The 23,961-nt window shown below is 44.2% G+C and overlaps 1 pseudogene; it reads right to left on the reverse strand.

Moving 5' to 3' along the window:
• Positions 1-19,953: 19,953 nt before the first annotated feature.
• On the reverse strand, positions 19,954-22,631 carry LOC111950948 (UDP-glucuronosyltransferase 2C1-like; annotated as a pseudogene).
• Positions 22,632-23,961: the final 1,330 nt, after the last annotated feature.

Genomic DNA, 23,961 nt, shown 5'->3' on the forward strand with positions numbered 1-23,961 from the left:
TTGACAACGACCAGAAGACATGAGGAAAACTGAAGGACTAGGAAAAAGCATGCCATATTCTGTATACTCGACCATTGATCTCAAATCCCGGAGTAAAATGTGTCAGTCTGCCTGCACACGGCAGAAGGCGCATATGACGCACAATGTAAACCAAATTAAAAGCAGCTCCATTAAAGCCCAGAAAATAATATGGTAGAGAACGACAAGAAAAACAATGGCAAAATATGAAAGGGCATTAAGCTTTAGAGCTTTATATAAAAACGTAGTTAATATTTCATAAGAGGAGACAAGAGTGGCAAAGGAAAAGAACGAGAGACGGTAAACTTTCATTAAGCAGGTTATTTCGCTGGGAGGGAATTTCGGCGTTTTTCTCTTCCATTCCTTTTATTGCAATCATACTGATATCTCTCTCACTCCAACCCCTCCTCATTCAACCCATTTCCCCCTCCCCGTCTCCCTCATTGTCGGCTTTTTTTAAACGTAGTAATAAAAATATACTAGATCCTTTTTAAATGCACTATTACTTATCATAGCCTTTTCATATTGTACCATCAGAGGCGTTTTAGAGGCGCTATAAAAGCGCATCATTTATTATTCAAAAGCAGCGTCGTCTTTTTGCATATTGTCTGCTGCGCTTTAGCTGCGAGCCTGCCAGACTTCCCATTACCCATGCATGGCGAAATTGATAAAGGCAGACACACGCAATAAAAACAGCACCAGGGGCGGTCCGGCACGCGCACCCTCATATGCAGATCGCAGTAATTACTCTAGCATCTCGCATGCCTCTGTTTTTTATCAGTTGTTTTTGTGGAAGATGGAGGGATTTCATGCTTTCATTTATTTTGGGTCAATCCATCGGTTTGATCGCCCATTTCTCAGTGGGTTTGAAAAGTTGTGGAGGGAAAATAACATAGTCTGTCTCACAAGCGCACCCAAGGTTAAACACTTTGGCATGCTGGAGGTATGAGGTAACTTCAATGTGTGTTTTAATCATGTAAAGTAATATGTGTTTGGCCTCAACTCCGGATTACATTACCATCCAACACAATGGCATGCAGTTATGTAATATGGAGTCCACTGGCACAGGAATAAACCTAAAAAAGCTCAGYGTGGTGTGGGGTGTTTGTGTGAATATTATTGCCTTTCTTACCACAGCTTGTGTTAGCTTGTCCCATTGGTGGCCAGTGTCAATAGTACAATATTGATAATTGTACAGAAAAAGTACTGTAGAAATATATTGAACAAAGCTCTACTTTCCCTGCAGTCACCAGATGAAAAAGGACATAGAGAACTGATTAGATTGAACGTTGCTGCATTTGAGGACCAGGTCACTCTGGATAAGAGCCTAAAATGTCAAATGTAAATCTAATGAATGAAAGTTTGTGTTAATGAACTACAATTAGCTGCACACATGCACACATACGCACACGAGCACGAGCACCTGCACAAACATGCACACGCACACACACTCCTTCCTTCCCCACTCGCCCTTCCTGAGGTCATCAATCCCAAGGAGGTTTTCTCTATGGCCATCAGTCTGGAAGTATCTGCTGCTGTTGCAGACTTTCCATTACCCACACATATGCCAATGGACTCACTCAGAGTACTCACAGCTGCACAGACATTAGCAGAAAATAGACATAGCACAGCACAACACAAATGCACTTACATACCGACACCACACACGCACGCACGCACGCGCACGCACGCACGCACGCACGCAACACCCACACACCACACACACACACACACACACACACACAACCACACACAACACACACACACACCACACACACAACACACACACACACACACACAACAACACACACACCACACACACACACACACACACACACACACACACACACACACACACACACACACACACACACAGTTGTTCAAACAGCATCTGCTCTTAAAACAAGGCCTCCATTATTTATTAATGGCCTACAAATGACATGCAACCAGACACACTCACACAATTTAAAGCCAAAACAAACACATTCTCGGCATCAATTGTCCTCCAGTTTTATTAATTGATTCATATTCACAGTAGTCTGCCAAAAAAAAAAGTAATTTATGGTGTTTTTCAATTCTAATCTTATGTGCATCTGCCTCTGAGATTCTGAGAATAAAACAAGTCCTATTAGTTATAGCTAGCAAAAATGCTTTCATTTGTGTTTCGAAACATTCATTTAGTAATTGTATCATCAATAAAAATATAATCGAAATACAATGGCTGTAAAGCATAAGGGAAGGATTTAAATACAAACACCAGTTGTATTGTTTTACAGCTGTTCTGTCAGTCTGATTACCTGTTTATATAGGCATTGGACACCATTCAAGTTCATTTGGGAAATTAGGGACATAGTGTCATGTTATTGTACTGTATGAGTATAGTTATAAAGTGTTATAAAAGTTACAATTAGTCAACTAAGGGGAATTAGAATTTAAAGGTAATGTAAACTGTCAATGTGTTTCCCAATGTGTTCAAATTGATTTTGAAAGTTTAGTATGAAATGATGAACCCAACATTAAACTTTTCTCAAGAAAGCAGGAATGTGATTTAGATTAGCAGCAAGTCTAACCGGGGAACAATGTTGACCATTACCCTGGATGTTTACAGAGTAATTCAACTACAGTGACGGTGATGGTTCAATGGACAAAAACGGGTAAATGTGCCTCGTAGTCTTCTAACTCCGTCCCAGGGGTGAGGGAGAGGAGGAGAGAGACGAGGAGGGAGAGGAGGAAGAGGGAATAAGAGGAAGCAGACCTCAGCATTCGCGGCCTCCAGCAGAGTCCAGTCAGACAGTTAGGGTTGCAGAAATGCCTGCTGCACTTGATTATGGAGGCTGAAAGAAAAAAGGGATGGCTAAACACAGTGGAGGGGAGACAGAGAATGATAGTGAGACTGACAGCTGTTTAAGACAATGGGCCATGCTTCAGAGTAACCTGCTCGTTGGGAGTATTTAAGGAACAAAGAGCAGAAAGAGGGTCTGCCTGAGGGAGGAAATGGATACCCTCTCTGCCCACTACCCCCTGGAGAGATGCTCTGCCTCTCTCTCTCTCTCTCTCTCTCTCTCTCTCTCTCTCTCTCTCTCTCTCTCTCTCTCTCTCTCTCTCTCTCTCTCTCTCTCTCTCTCTCAACTCTTCTCTCTCTCTCTCTATCTCTCCTCTTCTCTCTCTCTCTGTGTGTGTGTTGCGACAGGGTATGAGGGCTGGCGGGGGGGAGATAGACGCTCAGACAGGCAGACAGACAGTAACATAGCAATCATGTTCACAGGGCTGAGTGTGTGTGTATCACATTACCAGGCTGGACCCCCCCGTGCCCCGCTCAGCAGAGCCACGCTTGATTGAGCCGAGTTTAACGCGCCACGCTCTGTGGAGACGAGCTGCAATCGGAAGCGATCTCCTTGTCTTCCTCATGGTTGATTGTGTGTCTTGTAACCTCACTAAACAGAGGGGTACAGGGCTTTGGTTTCACATAACGGCCCGGTCGCGTGAGAGAGCTTAACACGTCATGCTCTGCAGATTGACGACACTAACGCAGGGTTGGTTATGTCTCTGGYCCGGATTTGGATATTGAAGTTTTGTCTTCAGTCCTTTTCAGCTTGTTGTCATTGTCGAAGAGGGATTAGTGTCCAAGAGTAGTGTGTATACTTGGATAGAGTTTGATACTTGGGTAAGTGGAGATTAGTTGTATCAGTTTTAAAATGCAAATGTTTGAGTGTCTCTGAGCTCTGTAACACAATAGAGCATGATGGGGGAGAGAGGGGAAGGGTGTTGGGTCTGTAGGACAGGGTTATGGGACAACAGTGATGGAAAGGTGAGAGGCATGATACGAGAGGTACAGTGTTGATACGAAAATACACCCTTGGATCACATGGTGTGTTTTGTAGAAAAATGCTTTTACATGAGAATGAAGGATTCATTCGTTTTTTGAATTTCTAGATTTGGATCYTATAAAGAGTAGTGAGGTAGATTTAGGTAGAATGTAGTTCTAGATGATAGGTCAGTGAAGGACATGACGCAGATCTCTGATGTTAAGTGCTGTGGAGGGCAGAACCGCTCCCCTGATGGTTGAACGCGCGGCTGCTTACCACGCTAATGAAAAACAAGGAGGAAGGGGTGAGGGGTCGTGGGGTGGTGCGTTGAAAAGCATAGGAGGAGATGGGTCATAATGACAGATATGGAGCAATAATGTGTGTTATTGTGTGTGGGCTTGAGTGTGTGCACGAGTGTGTGTGCTCGTGTGTGTGTGTTCATGTGTGTCTGTGTGCATTCGTGTGTTTGTGTTTTGCTCACGCCCACCCGCGGGGCAAGGGATGTCTGTGTGTGTGGTGTCAGTGTCGGGAGCACTGTAAGCCTTGTCAACGGCACTCAATAAAAGCCGATTATCCTCTCTTGTCGCTGTGCCTCCCTTTGTCCTCCTAACGACTGGCTTTTGACCTTCTCACCCTGCCTGCTGCCTGCTGGTGGGGGGGAGCCAGGACCAGCTGCCACCAGCAGTGGCCTCCCTCTCCTTGGCAGCAGCGTTACTTCAGCCCCCTGCTTTTTCCTGGCCTGCTGGGCCCTCAGGGTGGAGCAAGCTGTTGAGCCACCAGTTTCCCCCTGCTGTCCCACCTGCCCTGCCTGGGGGCAGCAGCCCAGAGCCCTGCCCTCTACCTCTTCTGGCTACATCCCCTCTCTGAGTGCCTCGCCTGGGGCTCCCAGTAGCCCACCACCTCCCTCATCCATCCATCTCTCTCCTTTCTCTCTCTCTCTCTCTCTCTCGCCCTTCACCTACTCATAAACGCTCTCTTTATTCCACCCTTTTAGCGCTTTGTTTGTTTACGATAGGCCTCATCCATCTCTTTCTCTCCTTTTTTCTCTCTCAGTGCTCCCCTCCATTTTTCATCTTAGCTTGAAATATCCCTCAGAGAGAGATGGCTAATATATCTGATAGAGGTAACGTCAGTCCATCCAAACACTCTGGATTTTGAATCCTGTGTGTGTGTGTTTGTGTGTGTGAGTGTGAGTGTGAGTGTGAGTGTGTGCTGTGTGTGTGTGTGTGTGTGTGTGTGTGGTGTGTGTGTGTGTGTGTGTGTGTGTGTGTGTGTGTGTGTGTGGTGTGTGTGTGTGTGTGTGTGTTGTAAGAGTATTGGGCTAGTCACCTACCTGGTGCAGAGGTTAGTGAAGGGGATTTGTGACTGGGAATATTCTTAAATAAGGGGTTTTGTGAAATCATCATATATAATGGATGGAGTAGTCATTAAAGCCCAATACAACCAGCCATGAACTCACCGATAATGTTTTGTAAATGCAGGATATCACCAGCTATCACCTGCTTATTTGCGTTTGAGGTTTGCAGGCACACACAAATGTACTTTCATACGTACATTCCACAGGAGGTTGGTGGCACCTTAATTGGGGAGGATGGGCTTGTGGTAATGGCTGGAGCGGAATCAGTGAAACGGTATCAAATACATAATTCGCTCTGTTCCAGCCATTATTATGAGCCGCCCTCCCCTCAGCAGCCTCCTGTGGTACGTACACATCGCTTTTTCAAAACACAGACACTTTCATATCAGGAATGGAGTCGACAATGGAGTCGACCAATGACACACGCAAGCAAGCAGCACACGCACGCGCATGCAGCGACGCACGAGATGCACCGCTACGGATGCACGCACGCACGCACACATGCACGCACGCACGCACAGACACACACACGCACGCACGCACAGACACACGCACACACACACCGCCCACACTTGTTTTAGTCCTGTCTCACTCTCCTTCCCTCCCTCTCTCACACAAACATGATGGATGGGTCTCAAACACACACTTTATGAGCTCTGGATTCATCTGGAGTCAGAGCACTCTGGCAGAGGGAGAGAGGGAGGGAGGTAGCTGTAGCTGTGAATGGAGGGGTAAGGACTTAGGAAATAGCCTGAGATATTAGTGGATCAAATTCAGAATACCTTTTTTTGAAAGTTCACAAAAATGCAGAAAAATGAAAAATACATGTTTTACTTAATGTTGACTATTTGGACTCATACATAAAAATGCTATCCTAAAGAGTACCTACTGTACTGAGACTAGCCATTTCCCTGGTGTGTCTGAGGCAGTGTGTAACCTGGTTGACTTATGTAAATTTTACATTTGAGTCATTTAGCAGATGCTCTTATCCAGAGCGACTTACAGTTAGTGCTTTCATCTTAAGATAGCTTGGTGAGACAACCACATATCACAGGCATAATAAGAACACTTTTCCTCAATAAAGTAGATATCAGCAAAGTCAGAGCTAGTAAGGGAGGGGGGGGGTCAAGGTGAGGAGGGGGATTATTTAAGACACTCTTTGAAGAGGTAGGGTTTCAGATGTGTTCGGAAGATGGGCAGAGACTCTGCTGTCCTAACTTCAGGGGGAAGCTGGTTCCACCATTGGAGTGCCAGGACAGAGAAGAGCTTGGACTGGGCTGAGCGGGAGCTGCACTCCCGTAAGGGTGGGAGGGCCAAGAGACCAGAAGTGGCAGAATGGAGTGCTCGGGTTGGGGTGTAGGGTTTGAGCATAGCCTGAAGGTAGTCAATGGCAGGTCCTCTTGCTATACCGTAAGCAAGTACCATGGTCTTGTAGTGGATGCGAGCTTCGACTGGAAGCCAGTGGAGTGTGCAGAGGAGCGGGGTGACATGGGAGAACTTGGAAAGGTTGAAAACTAGGTGGGCTGCAGCATTCTGGATAAGTTGCAGGGGTTTGATGGCACAAGTGGGGAACCCAGCCAAGAGTGAGTTGCAGTAGTCCAGACGAGAGAGGACAAGTGCCTGGATTAGGACCTGTGCCGCTTCCTGTGTGAGGTAAGTTCATACTCTACGGATGTTGTAGAGCATGAACCTGCAGGAGCGAGTCACTGCTTTGCTGTTTGCAGAGAACGACCATGTGTTGTCCAGGGTCACGCCAAGGTTTTTTGCACTCTGGGAGGGCGACACTGTGGAGTTGTCAACCGTGATGGAGAGGTATTTGAGCCGGCAGGCCATCCCAGGGAAGAAGAGGAGCTCCGTCTTGTCGAGGTTGAGCTTTAGGTGGTGGGCCGACATCCAAGCTGATATCTGCCAGGCATTCAGAGATGTGTGTCATCTCCTGGGTATTAGAAGGGGGAAGGAGAAAAGTAGATGAGTATCATCATCATAGTAATAATAGGAGAGACCATGTGAGGATATGAGGGAGCCAAGTGACTTGGTGTATAGAGAGAAGAGGAGAGGGCCTAGGACCGAGCCTTGGGAGACACCAGTAGTGAAAGTAGGTGGTGCAGACACAGATCCTCTCCATGTCACCTGGTAGGAGTGRTCTGCCAGGTAGGATGCAATCCAAGAGTATGCAGAGCCTGAGACGCCCAGTCCTGAGAGGGTGGAGAGGAGGATCTGATGATTCACGGTGTCGGATAGATCTAGGAGGATGAGAACAGAGGAGAGAGAGTCAACTTTGGAAGTGCGGAGAGTCTCCATGACACAGAAAAGAGCAGTCTCGGTCGAGTGACCCGTCTTGAAGCCTGACTGGTTAGGGTCAAGAAGATCGAGCTGGGAGAGATAACGAGAGAGTTGATCAGAGCACGCTCAAGTGTTTTGGAAAGAAAAGAAAGAAGGGATACAGGTCTTGTTTTTTACGTCAGATGAGTCGAATGTTGGTTTCTTGAGGAGGGGACTCGGGCCATTTTGAAGTCAGAGGGGACGCAGCCAGTGGTCAGGGATGAGTTGATGAGGGAAGTGAGGAACGGGAGATGGTCTCCAGAGGGGTCTGGAGAAGGGAGGAGGGGATGGGGTCGAGCGGGCAGGTTGTCGGGTGGCCAGACCTCACTGGTCACAGGAGGGGAGAAAGAGGTCAAAGCATAGGGAAGTTCTGTGTGAGTGAGACCCGTGGAACTCAACTAGGCTTGAGGAAATGATGGAGCTGCAATGTCATTAACCTTCTTTTCAAAGTGGGTTGACAAAGTCGTCCGCAGAGATTGAGGGGGGGGGGGGGGGGGGGGTAGAGGATTAAGGAGGGAGGATAAGGTGGAAAAATAGTTTTCTAGGTTAGAGGCAGAAGCTGTGAAATTTAGAGTGGTAAAACGCAGATGGATTTAGCAGCAGATACAGAGGAAGAGGATGGTAGAGAGGAGGGGGAGAAAGGATGATAAAACCTCAGGAAGTTTCGTTTTTCAGCAGCCCTGTTCTGTAAGCTAGCAATGAGTCACTCAGCTATAGAGCAGGAGGGAAGGACCGAACTGGCCAGGAGGAAAGGGGATAGTGCGAGTCATAGGATGCAGAAAGGGAGGAGAGTAGGGTCGACATTGCATGACTCTTCAGTCACTGAGCCACTGAACTGTGCCTGAAGAAAGTTTAATCTTGTCTCCGCCATCACTGGGTCTCAGAGACACGAACAGGCAATGAAAACTCAGTTACTGTTGGTTACAAAGGACCTAAGAAGCCTGGGTCTTAAGTCTGCTGCTGATTCAACGTGTGTGCGTGTGTGTGCACGTATTTGTGTGTGCGTGTGTGTGTGTGGGGGGGGGTCTCTCTCCTCTTTTCTTTCCTCTTTTATTTCTCTCCCTCTCACAGCGATTAATGCCCGGAGGAAAAGACAATAAATCCAGGACGTGCTGAATGAACGCGATTCATCATATTCATTTTCCTGTCGATACAATTATGAAAAGCCTCTGGCCTTTCTCTCTTCCTCTGGAACTCAATTCTACTCTGGGAAAACGCAATTAGCGCAGTATGAGTGGGAGAGGGCTATCTCAAAATCCCTCGCCCTCTCCTCCTCCAAAACTATGTCCTGTTCCCTCTCTCTCTCTCTCTCTCTCTCTCTCTCTCTCTCTCTCTCTCTCTCTCTCTCTCTGTCTCTCTCCCTCTCTCTCTGTCTCTCACTTCCTCAAAAATGTGAATTCAGATATTCCATATTGGTTGGAAATACATTGTGTAAATATTGTCAGTGCATATTGTTTGATGCTGAGTTTCTCCTTCTGTCCCACCAGCGTCAGCCCTTCTCCTGTGAACATGTGGAGCAGAAAAACTGAGCACTGCCCCAGACGGACTGACACCCACTGGTCCTCTGTAGTATTGCAGTAAGTGCTAGGATTTCCTCTCTAAGGCATGTCAATATTAATTGAGCATTATGTGGATCTCTGTCTGTGCTTCTCTGTCAGCCACTGCATCCTAGCTTGTCAATTAGTGTGTTTGTCAATGGGTCAGTAAATCTCTGAGAATTTAAGTGAATATCACCCAGTAATGGCCTGAGTGATCAATACCATCTTAATCCACAGAGAGAGAGAGAGAGAGAGAGAGAGAGAGAGAGAGAGACGAGAAGAGACGTAGATGAGATGAGAGTAGCAGGAGAGAGATGAGACGGAAGCGTAAGGGTGTTTAGAGACAGGAGGAGAGAGAACCTGAGCGAGAGACAAGACGAGAGCAGAGAGAGAGAGGAGGAGCGAGAGAAGCCGAGAGAGGGAGAGAGCGAGAGAGCGAGAGAGAGAGAGAGAGAGAGAGAGAGAGAGAGTAGAGAGAGGAGCAGAGAGAGAGATGAGGCAGAGAGAGAGAGAAGAGAGAGAGAGAGAGAGCCAAGTCTACCTCTGACCACTTCATACTTTATCACTAGTTTCATGAACTGCATCTTTACCAATGTATTGATACACGTTTGCGTTCAGTTTACTTGTTGAGATGCAAAACATAGGCAACATGGACATGTTACTGAGGTCAAATAAATCAAGGAATGGAGATGGAGGAATTCTGGAAGTCCCTTTGCAAGCTAAATTATTCATCCCTCGCTTTCTGAAGAGAGAGAGAGAGAGAGAAAGAGAGAGAGAGAGAGAGAGAGAGAGAGAGAGAGAGAGAATGGCCAAGGTGAGAATGAAAGAGGAGAGGAAAGATAGATCGTGGAGTGAGAGAGCGAGAGATGGACAGAGAGATGGAAAGAGGAGGAAGCTGGGCGGATGGGTAAGCAATAAGAGAGGCGACTCCAGGCCCTCTAGCTGTCCTCTGAAAGACGATTTAACATTTATTAACACACATCTTTAACTGGTTTCAATTGTACTTTCAGCAGCAATAAAGACCAAGTGTTCCTTAAGCCATCTCTCTCGTGTTCACTCCTCCGCTGTCCTCAAGTCTTCCTCTCATCTCAGGTCATTCATGAGGTCCACACTCTGACTCTATACTTCAGTTTCATCTCTCTCCCCTCTCATAATATTTTCCTCTTTCATACCATTATTAATGAAGACAGAGATGGGGGGAAAGGATGAAATAGGGAGATTGTAAACCATTGAAAAGACGGATAAGAAAAAATAAGATCAAAAGAGAGGGAAGATAAGATACAGTAGTGATAGAACAGGGGAAGAGAAGAGGAGAACAGATGGAAGGGATCAGGGAGGAGAGGGACAGAGAGAGAGGAGGTTGGATCACAGGAAAGTGAGGCGAGGTGCTGCGTGGAGGCTTTGGGGGTGCTGGAGTGAGACAGTGTCCAGAGACAGGGCCATGTGTGGGGACAGTCGTCCTCTGTGGGTCCTTGCCCCCCTCTCCCCCATCTCGTCCACCCCCCTCCCGGTGCTAATTGATTCTGGCTGGGCAGGGCTGATTGGTGTGAGGACTCCTGGGGGTGGTCGGAGGGGAGAGACAGCTGTCCCTGAGTAGGGTGGCAGGGGACGACTCCCTCACTGTGACATGGCCACACCAGCGCCCTCTATTGGGCTGGAGCAGAACTGCCCCAACCCCAGATCTGCCCCAATCCAAAACTGCTACGCAGCAGACAGACAGACAGACGACAGACAGACAGACAGACAGACGAATGAAGACAGACGAAAGACAGACAGAAGAAGACGACAGAAGACAGACAGACAGACAGCAGACAGAGACAGACGACAGCAGACCAGACAGACAGAGGAGAGAGGAGATAGAGTGAGAATAATAAAGATTAGAATGAGAGAGAAAGAGAAAGAGATTTCAAAGATTTTGTTTGTGATGATCTGATGGACTCAGGCGCTTGGAAACCAACAAATTCCACGGACGCCACCTGTGCATAAACTAAACGGTCTAGCTAATAATGACAGTGATTTAAGTGAGGCTAGACAAAAATGAGCAGGTTTAACAGATGAGGGTTATGTGTTAATGGATCGGTAAATTACAGAAACGGGGTACTGTAACGAAGAACCATGTGAAATGATACATTTGATGACTTAAATTGAGCTTTATCAGATCATCAAATTATTTATAAAGCCCTTCTACATCAGCTTGATTGTTCACAGAAATTGCGATAACAGAAACCCAGTCTTAAAACCCCTACAGCAAGCATGCAGGGATAGAAGGACGGTGGCCTAGGAAAACTCCTATAGAAAGGCCGAACTAAGAAGGAACCTAGAGAGCAAACCAGGCTATTTGAGGGGTGGCCAGTCCTCTTTCTGGCTGTGCCGGGTGGAGATTTATAATCAGAACATGGACAGATGTTTAAATGTTCATAAATGACCAACATGGTCAATAGTAATAATCACGAGTGTTTGTAGAGAGGTGCAACGGTAGCTACCAAGAGTAAATGTCAGTTGGCGCTTTTTCAGTAGCGATCATTCAGAGTATCTCTACGGCTTACCTGCTGTCCTAGAGAGTTGAAAACAGCAGGTCTGGGACAAGGTAGCACATCCGGTGAACAGGTCAGGGTTCCATAGCCGCAGGGAGAACAGTTGAAACTGGAGCAGCAGCACGACCAGGTGGACTGGGGACAGCAAGGAGTCATCAGGCCAGGTAGTCCTGAGGCATGGTCCTCAGGGCCCAGGTCCTCCGAGAGAAAAAAAGAAAGAAAGAGACAGAAAGAAAAAGAGAGAGAGAATTAAAGAGAGCATACTTAAATTCACACAGGACACTGGATAAGACAGGAAAAATAATCCAGATATAACAGACTGACCCTAGCCCCCCGACACAAAAACTATTGCAGCATAAATACTGGAGGCTGAGACAGGAGGGGTCGGGAGACACATTGGCCCCGACCGACGATACCCCCGGACAGGGCCAAACAGGCAGGATATAACCTTTATTAGCTATGTATAACAATTGTTCTGTGGGAAATGTCTGAACATGAATGGGAAAGTATGTGTTGTATGTAGACACTCAGCTTCATCTCCAACAAGGTGTTTAAATCGCACCATCAGGCAATAAAATGAACACTTGTTTAAACTGGTTGAAATCAAAGTATGAACAGATCAGTTGATGTGATGGTGTGTACCAGGTGAATCAACGCATGTATTCACAAGTGTGAAAGGAAACAAAGCAAAACAGAGAAATACAGAGTGTTTGTGTGCTATTTGTCTTGAGATTGTGTGTGTTTGTGTGTGTGTTTAGTAATTGGCTGAATATTGAAGATAGTTTTGGTGCTGCCCTCACTAACATGGCAATAAAGCCCAAATAAGCAGTATTATTAAGAAACACCCAGTTGAAAGGCACAGAGGGGATGGGAAAGAAAAAAATAGAAAACTGAAAAGTATTGGACTTTTTCTTTGCTCATTTTTTGTCTTTAAAAGTCCAAATGACCACTCAAATTGGGTAGTGCATCATTTTCTGTCAAGCTGGTGAAAGGGTGGCGGACAGCCCTAATTCATCATTTAGTGATTTAACAGCTCAGAAATATATTAAAATAATAAAAAGAAGGCTGAAATGCCCTGGATCTGCGGTGATAAATAGCCCTCCCTGTACTGATCGGATTAGGGGCGCTAACAGATAGATTGCGGTCAGGATTCACGCAGGCACGCGCAATTGTTTTCCAATAAAAAGTTGCATATTAAATTCCGACACAGAAAAGGAGGGGAGAGGTCCCTCCATCTCCACACCCGAGAGAAAAAGAGAGGGAAGGAGGAGAAAAGAAAGGAAAAATGACAAAGTCAGTCTTCAAAGAATGTACTGGTTATGTTTTCTCACCATCTTGTGCACACACACACGTGCACGTGCACACACACACACACTCTTGTGCGTAACGTGTTGTGTGAGGTCTCACTCCGGGGATAAGAAGACTCTAATTGTACACAGACTCATCAGGATGAGCTTAATTGTAATTAATTAGTTCATTTGTTTATGCAAATGTATGCAATTAAGTCATATTGTTTACTAAACAGATCATTGTCTAAATCAGGGAAGTATGTTGTGAATCTGAAAGCAAATTATGTTCTGGTAATTAAGCCCATTAGTCCAAAAGTGTAATTAACAGTTCCTAATTAGGAAAATCTTCAATTCTGAGGATACCTGATATGTATGGACTCCTCAGTTGGCAGCTGACAGACAGAGAGACAGTAAAGATAGCCAGGATTGGAAAGTAACCGAGTACATGTAATCAGTTACATGTTATCAGATTTGTTTTTAAATAATCAGATTACAGATGCTTCGAAAAAAACTAGATGATTACTTCTTGGATTACTAATTCAGAAAGGATGTTTGCAGAAAAAAAAGAAAGGAAAGTGCATTATGACACATTTCTGTTTTCGAAAATGACATTCAATTCAGCATTGAAAAAAGGTGCCAATTTGTTACCCCTGAGCGAGTCTGACCACAAGTCAGAGACCACTATGATGTCAGAGACCACTATGATGAAACATCTAATGTGTTTGATGGATCCTTTTTGTCTTCTTCGTATGGCTCTTAAGGGGAAAGCCATCCAAAAGTAACTGAAATGAATCAGATTACATTACTACAATTTGGTAATCCAAAAGTTACGTTACTAATTAAATGTTTGGACAGGTAACTAGTAACTGTAAGAGATTACATTTAGAAAGTAACCTACCCAACCCTGAAGTTAGTTACAAAGAAAGAGGGGTAATCCTGACGTTTTCTATGCCAAAATAATGCATCTTTTGCTCTTCATATTATAGTTAAATAGGAGATGAGTAGGAGATGAGTAGTAGTATAGTGTGTGTGTGTGTGTGTGTGTGTGTGTGTGTGTGTGTGTGTGTGTGTGTGTGTGTTGACCATGCATGCATGTGTGTGATGAGGTCAGAGTGTTTAGGCCCCATAGGGCGTTTCAATCTTTTCATATCTACTTCTGAGATCGGCCTGAGGAGATGCAAAGTTATGACGATTAGAGTGGAAGCGCGTGAGAACGAGATCGAGCGGAGAGCGAGGGCGAGGGAGAAAAGGACGTATGCTGGTTGAAGTTCGCCGCAGGGTCTATATAAATCATAAGAAATCAAACCCCGGACCACACCGAATTGACAAAGAGGGGGGAGGACGGACACGTGCCAGGGAAAGAGGGACGACCCAGAGAAAAAGCAAGGATGGGTAATGGGAGGGAGCAGACAAAGACGGACTGTTTCAGAAAGAGAAGGGCAAACGACTAGAGGGAGAAAGAAAGGCAGAGGGGAGGGTCTTATGTCTAAGGGATGCCAATTTTGGGTGTAGACCATTCATCTGGTGTTGGTGAATAATCAGTAATAGTATCTGACTTGTTAGCAGTCGTGTATGTTGTGCTGTGTGTGTGTGTGTGCTGTCGTGTGTGTGTGTGTGTGCGTGTGTGTGCTGTTGTGGTGTGTGTGTGTGTGTGTTGTGTCGTGTGTGGTGCTGTGTGTGTGTGTGTTGTGTGTGTGTGTGTGTGTGTGTGTGTGGTGTGTTGTGTGTGTGTGTGTGGTGTGTGTGTGTGTGCTGTGTTGTGTGCTCAGTTGTGTGTGTGTGTGTGAAGGCTGTGTGTGCGTGCGTGCGTGCGTGCGTGCGTGTGTGTGTGTGCGTGCGTGCGGGCGGGCGGGTGTGTGTGAGAGAGAGGTGCTCAGATATGAGCTATTTCATGCTTCAACTCAATCTAACAGATCTTGATAAAAATACATGTTTGAAAAGCACAAAGAGAATGGTGTTAGTGTGTTGTGGCTTACGTTCAGTGTGATAAACACTGAACCTGCACAGTCGGGTGGACATAGAGAATGACATTTAACACTGTGTGTGGAGTAATGTTTGTGAATATCTCGGAGAGTGAGAGCGAGCACATTATTAGACCATGAAACACGAAATGAAAAATCTTCACATCTCTTCCTCATAATAACAAATGAAATCAGGACGACAGTAGGCAAAGCTTAAGAATGGTAGAGAACATGCTGAACGTAGACTTAGAGTCAATTATTTTTACCGCTCTCTCGTAAGACTCGTTATACCAGACACCATCCACATTAGGGAAGTGAAGAGCCCAATTTGTTTCAACGCAAGGACTTTGAGAAGAGCGGAAGGGAAATGGGGCGAGAGGGGGCAGTTGAAGAGGAGAGGAGAAATGAGGAGTAAGGATGACTTGTTTTGGGACAGTGAGCGGCCCTAAAGGAATTTAGACAGTAGGATTTCGTGTGAGAAACAAATCAACAACAAGTTAACTGTTATGGAAACAGTTGAGAGACGTGTAATACAGAGCGAGGAAAATAGAGGTGTGTTTGTGTGAGTGTGTGTCAGTCAGTGAAAGGGTTTTGAGAGTGACAGGGAAGATTAATGTGGCGATATGAATGGTCAGGCTTGGAGGGAAAGGTTTGATCGTGGTGTCTTACTCTAATTGGTTTTCAGTTTAATCTCTTCATGGTTCAAACAAATTGGGCAGTTTGATTAGCACTAAGTAGGCTGCTGTAATACGTTTCTGTGACCTGCAGGATTCCTCATCGCTTGAGTACAGGCTAATGACCTTGCTATCTTAAACTGCTATTAAGACCATCTCTCTCTCTCCCCCGCTCTCTCTCTCTCTCTGTGTGTGTGTGTTTGTGTATGCCTACTTGTGGACTTGTCCCTTCCCACTTTCTCTCCCTCTCTTAAGACAAAGTTAATGAAAACAGCAATTTGTGAGAGCAGCGTCTTCATTGCTATTCCCATCATCTCCTACCAACCGGGGGGTAGGAGGGGAGGAGGAGGAGGGTAGAGGGATGGAGGAGGGAGGGAGAGACAGCTTATAATGAGATAAGAGGAGTCATTAGAAACTTACATTAGTGACTATAGTCCTTCTCAGTGTACATCTTCAGTTAGCTACAGAGATATCTCTTCATTCTACATCCTTCAATCTCTTTATTTGCGTGTGTTTTTTTACATATTTATTTTTTCTCTGTGCTGTATGAACACTTCATCCAGGCTAACCATCTATGTATGAACAGATGGGTCGGCAGGTAGCCTAGAGCATTGGACTAGTAACCGAAAGGTTGCTAGATCAAATCCCCAAGCTGACAATGTCAAAATCTGTCGTTCTGCCCTCTGAACAAGGCAGTTAACCCACTGTTCCCCGGTAGGACGTCATTGTAAATAATAATTTGTTCTTAACGGACTTGCCTAGTTAAATAAAGGTAAAATGATTGTTTGACTCTGAAAGATGAAAACTCAGTTTATGGATCTCATCAGATGTGTTACTCTGTCTCCCTCTGCTGGTGATTTTATGATAACACAAATATCCCTTGCAGTCAGTCAGTACATTAAGTCAGTACTTAATTGTTTCATAGAATCTTGAACAGTCATCAATTAATGTTTTTACTGTCCATAAATAGCGAACTTGTAAATGGGTGGAAAACGTGATTAAGGTGAAGATCAGAGTGAGTTCATGCTTGCTGTAATTTGATTATTATTCAATTTGAGATCAATTTGTAATGACAAAAGCAACCTTAAGAGAGGATGCTGCATAATAGAGGGACAAGTAGAATGAACTAGAGAAGGGAGGAAAAGAGAAAAAAAACTAATGAGAAACAAAGGTAAGTAGGGGAGAAAAAGGGAACGGAATGGGTCAATGATGAGACTGGAAGTAAGTGAAAAAATATTCATTGAAGTAGTAGATAAGAGAAAATAATAGTTTTAAGTTGATAGCGATTGCCAAGACAAGCATTTCATGGCACTCAGCAGAGTTCCTCTCAGGTTTTAGTCTGGAGAGAAGCGTCGGATGGTGTTGTCGATTAAATCTCTGAACTCTGAGACACGGGTGTAGACAGACGGACTTGCTCCACAGCCTCTTACAAAACTTGAAATCCTGGCCAGTGCAAAATGGCAGTGATTTTGACAAATCAGAGGTCCCCCAGAGTCTCCCAGCAAATACAGTATAACACACACACCGGAAAATGAAAGGAGAATAAATGCATTACATTTGTATCATACCTATACATTGGATGCAATTACTGTAATCACTGTATATTTTATGCTTAAGAAATACATGCCTTTCTCTCCTCAGTAACTATCAATCAATCATTTCTCCACTGAGTGATAGACTAACAAAGCAGATGCCATTCCCCATCCGTCCAGCACACATTATGGATGGTGTGACTTCAGGGTGTGTCCTCAAACAGACATCATTAGCCTCAACTAGGGCATACTCCTCTTGAAAAATCTTAGGGAATAACAATAGGGAATAACACATGTGGAAGAGAAAACCTATGACGCCTCATATGTTCTTATTTTCTTTTGTCATTGTGTAGTTTCTGTTATTGGTACTTGCAAAGCACATTCAATTTACAGATAGTGCTCAGGTCTCTGATGTGCTCTGAGATACAGTATACCTGTCACTGTGTTGTCCCTATCTGTGTCTTGGGATACTTTTGTAGATTGAAACTTAATAGTACCATAATAGTAATCATAAATATACCAGTTTACTACACATACTGGAGTCAATATTCAGCCTTGGAGATGCGGTAAGAGAGGATGAGTACTGTAGAGTCAGAAGGACAACAGGTGAGGGGAATTAGTGCCATTGTGGATGCTACAAAGAGTTGAACGGTCAATATGGAGGACTACAACATTAAACATGCTTTCTCGACAACCCATAATCACGTTGTTTTGACTGGTCTTTAATTAAAAAATTAACACATACTGTTTTTGTGTGTGTGTGTGTGTGTGCGTGCGTGCGTGCGTGCGAGAGAGAGAGAAAGAGAAAGAAAAGATTGAGATACTTTTCTCAGGAATCAAGTGAATGCAACATCAGTTACCACATAACTGATAATGGTGGACTATCACGTTGATTAATGCAAAATAGGTGTAGATATCAAAGACCAAACTGACTGTGGTGGTTGTGGCTGCTGAGAGATGAGAACCACGATGTACCCTTCATTTTCAGTAAGACTACACAGCAATGTTCATGCAGTAGCAGTGGAGGAAGGGGAGACCATCCTCCTCAGTGAATTTCATAAAAAGAAAAATAGTTAAACATTTAAAAAGTTATCCTTTTTAGATAAAACTATACTAAATATATTCACGTCACCAAATAATTGATTGAAACGCACTGTTTTGCAAGAATGGTCTACAGTAGCCGCAACAGCACTTCGTAGGGTAGCACCATGGTGTAGCCGGAGGACAGCTAGCTTCCATCCTCCTCTTGGTACATTGACTTCAATACAAAACCTAGAAGGCTCTTGGTTCTCACACCCTTCCACAGACTTACACAATAATTATGACAACTTCCAGAGGACATCCTCCAACCCATCAGACCTCTTGCAGCATGAACTGACATGTTGTCCACCCAATCAAAGTATCAGAGAATTAATCTAGCACTGAAAGCATAAGCTACAGCTAGCTAGCACTGCAGTGCATAAAATGTGGTGAGTAGATGACTCAAAGAGAGAAAGACAATAATAGTTGAACAGTTTAGAACAAATTAATTTCTTCAAAAATTGCAGCGGATTTACTAACGCATTAGTTCTATTAGCTATGTTGACTAGGACGTTACTTTAGCTAATACGGTGACAATGATGTAGGCTGTGTGTAGTGGTTATGATATGGTTTGGCTTGGAAAGGTTTTTTCGCCTGGTTACATAAAGCTGATGTGTTGTGCATTGAAGTCCGCAAACGAAGGGAAAATGTGAGAGGAGGAGAGAGCATAGATGTGAGAAGGAATGCAAAGTGGCTGCTATGAAAATGAACTGTGTTTATGCGTGATCAGGGGTGTATTTATTCCACCAATTCTGTTGAAAACATTTCTTAAACGGAAGCAAACGGAACAAAACACGAATAAACATACAGCTAGAAGAGGCAGTATTGAATGTGTCACTGTCTTTCCATGTGTCACTGTCTGTAACCTCAAAATGTTTCTCTCGACCTGTGTGCACCTACATTGTAAACTTTCATTCATAGGCTAGGTTGTAACAACCTTATGATGGGTGCAGGGAAAATTAGAATATCACGTAGTAGCCTAAACCTATCAATGTTACATTGAACTGAGTGAATGGAATATGAATGACAGTCATCTAATATGGTGTAATAGAAATAAGGCAATGCTCATGAGAAAAATATTGTCCTCCCTCAATCACAAACGGCACTGACTGCTACTGTTGAAATAGTAAACAATCGCTTCAGATATTATTAGATGCATTGTTAAGCCATCACCAATTGACTTAAAACACATAAATCCCATTATGATTTTTTTTATATTCATGCACTCAAAAACAAATGTATCAGTTTCTACATATCATTTTGTTTTTAGATTCGTCTTAGAACATTGACAAAACAATACTAGACCATCTGATTTTCAACATGTTTCATGCTGCTCTGTACTTTTTAGACAGGTATTTTGTCACTGGTGAGATAAGCTTTCTTTCAGCAAACAACTGAATGTGACAGCAATCAAATGTATGGGACAATGCACTATGCAACCTGTATTATGTACCAGTATTGTTAATCAAATCAAATCAAATCCATTTCTAAAGCCCTTTTAACATCAGCAGATGTCACAAAGTGCTTATACAGAAACGAGGGCCTTAAACCCCAAAAAGCAAGCAATGCAGATGTAGAAGCACCTTTTGCATATGATCCACAGAGAATTGTGAGTGAGAAATACAGTGCAACTTTTGTTTGACTTAGTTTTTAAAATCTGCATCAAAACATCTGTATCTTAGGACCAGGTCTCCCAGTTTACTGCGTTTTGCTCTTCACTATCTGGGTTTTCTCTGTTTTCTTCCTATCTGCATGGGACATTTTCTCTGTTTTCTTCCTATCTGCATGGGACATTTTCTCTGTTTTTTTCCTATCTGCATGGGACATTTTCTCTTTTTTTCCCTATCCTGCATGGAACATTTTCTCTGTTTTTTTCCTATCTGCATGGGACATTTTCTCTGTTTTCTTTTCATCTACGATCTTCGTGTTCTCTGGTTGGGGCATTGACTTCTTGGACCTTCGTTTGAGTAGCACTCTGACAAAGGAGAACAGAGCCCCTACAGAGCCCAGTGGGATGGTCAGTAGTAATGCTGTAGTACCAGGGCATGCTGTAGGCCTCAGTACGGAGGTGGGCAGCTCCTTCGTTCCTGATCACATACTCCACCCAGAAGGCAGCACGCTCCAGGGGGTGGAGAAGCTGGTCCCGGTTTAGGGTGCAGAGTCTCTTCATGCTGCGCTGGTAAGAGGGGTTCTTCAGGATGTCCTGCAGCGCCTCCAGGAACTCCCATTCAGTGAGCGTGGCTGCATCCAGCAACCGGGCCGCCACGCTGGCTTGCAAACGCACCAGGTTGTCCTGCTGGTCAAACAGCAGAGGCAGGCCCAGCACAGGGACACCTTGGCGCAGGAGGTCATTCTGGAGGAGCCGTCCAGCAGCAGGGTGTTGTTCCCTAGAGAGGACGTTTTTTCTCCCATGAACCTCCACACCGCCTTCTGTGACAGTTGGGCGAAGGCGGCGGCGACAGACTCAGTCACTTCCTTAGGCTGGAGCAGAGATGAGGGTGCCCAGGGACAACCCAACCACTCCCTGCTCCCCAGAGCTCTGCATGAACCCCCTCATGCAGACCACATTAGGCATACTGAGCCACAGAAACTCAAACACAAGTCCACCCTCATCAGCCACACATCACCTGACTGCTGCATGGGCAGCATGTCACTCCCTCGGGGGAATATTGATCCAGTATGTCACTGTAAATGGGTTGGACCAACAGGAGGAGGTTGATGATGTAATGTAGGAGGTTCTGTGACCTCTGGAGGAGACCCATGTTGTCAGTGAGCCCAGAGCCTGGTACAGGCACATACGAGATAGGAGAGGGGGCTTTGTAGAACTGGTCCTCTCCAAAGCTCATCCAGTACACATTGTAGACCATGGTTGAAGAAATTCACTAAGATGATACCAGCATGCATGCCAAGGTCTGTGAGCATGAGGTCAAAGCTTGAGTCCTTGAGCTGTGCCATCAGGGCCCGGAGAGCATGGTGATGGTGGCGCTGTGGGCAGCTCTCTGATCTGGACCAGGCCTGTGTCCCTCCAGGACATTACGCACAGCCTGCTCAAAAAGGTCGAACTCTGTATCCTTCGGCTTCACCGTGACTGAGGTGTAGTGTGGTGAGCTCTCCCTGACGAACCAGCTGTCAGCCTGTCGTATGACGGTCATCTGTTGGCCCCGCCCATTGAGTTCCTTCACCAGCACCTCCATGTTGACCCAGTGGCTACCATCCATAGGGAACACCAGGATCCTGCTGCCATGGCAACTAGGGGCTGGTGTGAGAAGGAGGAGCAACAACGGGAGGAGGAGCCAGACAAAGGTGGGCAGAACCAGGGCTTTCAGCACACGCTCAGACATTTCTTTCACCTGAATAGAAACAAGATCGTAGTCATGGGAAATGGAAATAATTTACACAAAAGTGTATTTATTTTTAATAGCAAAACAAATTCATGCAATGCATAATAGTAGTACAAGTACAGTATTTTAAGATGTAGAATATATATTTGGAAGGTTGGAATGAGTTGTGAATAAACTTTCAATGTTTTATATCACTCTTACAAATGAATGATTACATTCTGTATTTTGATTTTGATTGCTGTGTTGTCTAGGGTTTTCTAGCTAGGACAGACTTGCGGGTGGCACACAGATGGTTACCTGAAAAGCAACCAACCAGGCAGGGCCCATGAGCTCCAGTAAGGACAGACAGGTACTCTTTCTAAACTCTCCCAAGGTGGAGTAGGCAAAGCAAGGACCGCAACAGAAACCATAGCAACCTACAAACAGTCAGACACACCTCATCAACAGAGAGAGCAACAACAACACCACTCTTTTGAGACACTATTAGTTTAACCCTTACTACAAGGAGTAAAAACAGTCATAGCCTGATCGTGTCTGTTATTCATCAGTGTTACAGTGGTGGCTTTGTGAAGGATACTCGGAGCATAGGGGCTGATGGGATATGATTTCCAGTGGATACTCACAGGAAGGAATGTCCAGACAGCAGTCGAAGAGGCCAGTATTCCAGCCCTTCAGAGAAGGTGCTGCCACCTGCTGATGGGCTATGATACTTCCTGCATGGTGATCAGACCTGCCTGCAGACACAATGACAAGGAAGACAACACTCTCAATAGTCCATTTCTTGTGGGGGAAAATATGTCTTGTAATAACACAGAAGTAGCGAGATACAACAGACTTTACATATGCTGTATATTGTTGGCTTTTTACTCAAGTGACCCAAGGATTTGGTTTTGTTTACATAGCATCAGCATTGTTGAGGGAACAAAAATGGATGGGGTTGGAATGCTGTTAACAAGCCTAAACCACATAAAAGTAACATTAAAGCTGGATAGAGTAGCAGCATCATGACGCCTTCAATATTTTCAAAATAAGTATTGTTTTAATTGTTGCGCTGATATTGAGTTGTATGTTCACATGATATTGCCTCAACATGCTTCAATGCCTCAGTAGTATGCTTCCTCGGGCTCTAAATGTCAACTTTGTATTGTTCTCTGAGATCTAGCAGGACATACCTGGCATCTTGTGGGTTGGTTTGGCTTTTTAAAATTGTTTTTCAGCGTCAAGTTCAAGCCTAATTATTGGCTGCGCTGTAAATCATTCAAGGTGGTCCAACTCAAAAATATTGAGTTCCACTTCTTTTTGAACTTCATCTAACATTTGTGTTGCATGCAATTCACATTTGACCAACACTTTYTCTGAGTCAATGAGACAAGTTGGGAAATAGCAAGTGATAGACAGATGACTGATAAAAAATAAATAAAAAATAAAAGTAAATGACTGTTCTACTAATAGAATCCACTTCCTTTCTAACTTCAGTCATGGTCCAATTACGGAGCAGATGGAGGGTTCTTTCAAATCTATCCGACCAGATAAACAGGTGCAAAAATACCACTAATAATGAGAACAAATCCCCATTCTTGCTCTATTTGGTTAAATGCATCATAATTCAACTGATATGTATGATTTGAATTGTAAATATTCCTTAACAAGTAAATTGAATAAAATAAAGTACTTGCTGAAAGGCACAATGGGCAATATGTTTATTAAACTCATGTATCTTAAGCCAAAACAGTATTTTAAATTGCGAGTCTTGGTAAAATAAACTTGTTCTGTGAGTAACTAGTTGCTAAATCCTATTTAGTTTGCCGCCCTCAGATGTTTTTTTACAGTGTACAGAAATAAACTCATAAAAATGTTGCCAGGAAAGTATAGCAGCGTGACACAATTGTGTCTTCCTGTTTACTCATTCACAGTCCGGCTGTAACCCTGTAAAGATATGACCAAATCTTCCGCAAAATAACTGCACCCTTTTTACCCATTTTACACTATTATCCATTATTATCAATTATTTATAGTTTTTATTATAAAGAAAAAAAATTGGATCTATACCAAGCTAGCACATTCGGTTCCTTGGAAGTTGTGGGAACGTGTGTTTTTGGTTTCACATTGGTTGTGGGAACGTGTGTTTTTGGTTTCACATTGGTTGTGGGAACGAAGCCATACGTTTCCTGACTGGTAAAACTGAATTTGTAAAAAAAACATTCTGAGAACAGAAGTTAACATTTGAACTGTTCTGGGAACGATTATTTTTTGTTTTTAGGTTCTGAGAATGTTTTACTCTTGTTGTTTTACTCTTGTTGTTTTACTCTTGTTACTTGAAAGTTTACTGGGAGGTTTTATTAACACTCAGAGAAATGAAATGATGGGTTATTTGGAGGTTAAAACTTTCACTGAATGTTTCAATAAGACTTTAAATAACACGGCTAGCTTATTTGCGGTGTTCACTTTTTTGAACACCAAGCACAGATAGGACACATGGAAATGCATTTCCTTAGGCATTAATCATGTG

Source organism: Salvelinus sp. IW2-2015, linkage group LG23, assembly GCF_002910315.2.
Source record: "Salvelinus sp. IW2-2015 linkage group LG23, ASM291031v2, whole genome shotgun sequence".
Lineage (NCBI taxonomy): Eukaryota > Metazoa > Chordata > Actinopteri > Salmoniformes > Salmonidae > Salvelinus > Salvelinus sp. IW2-2015.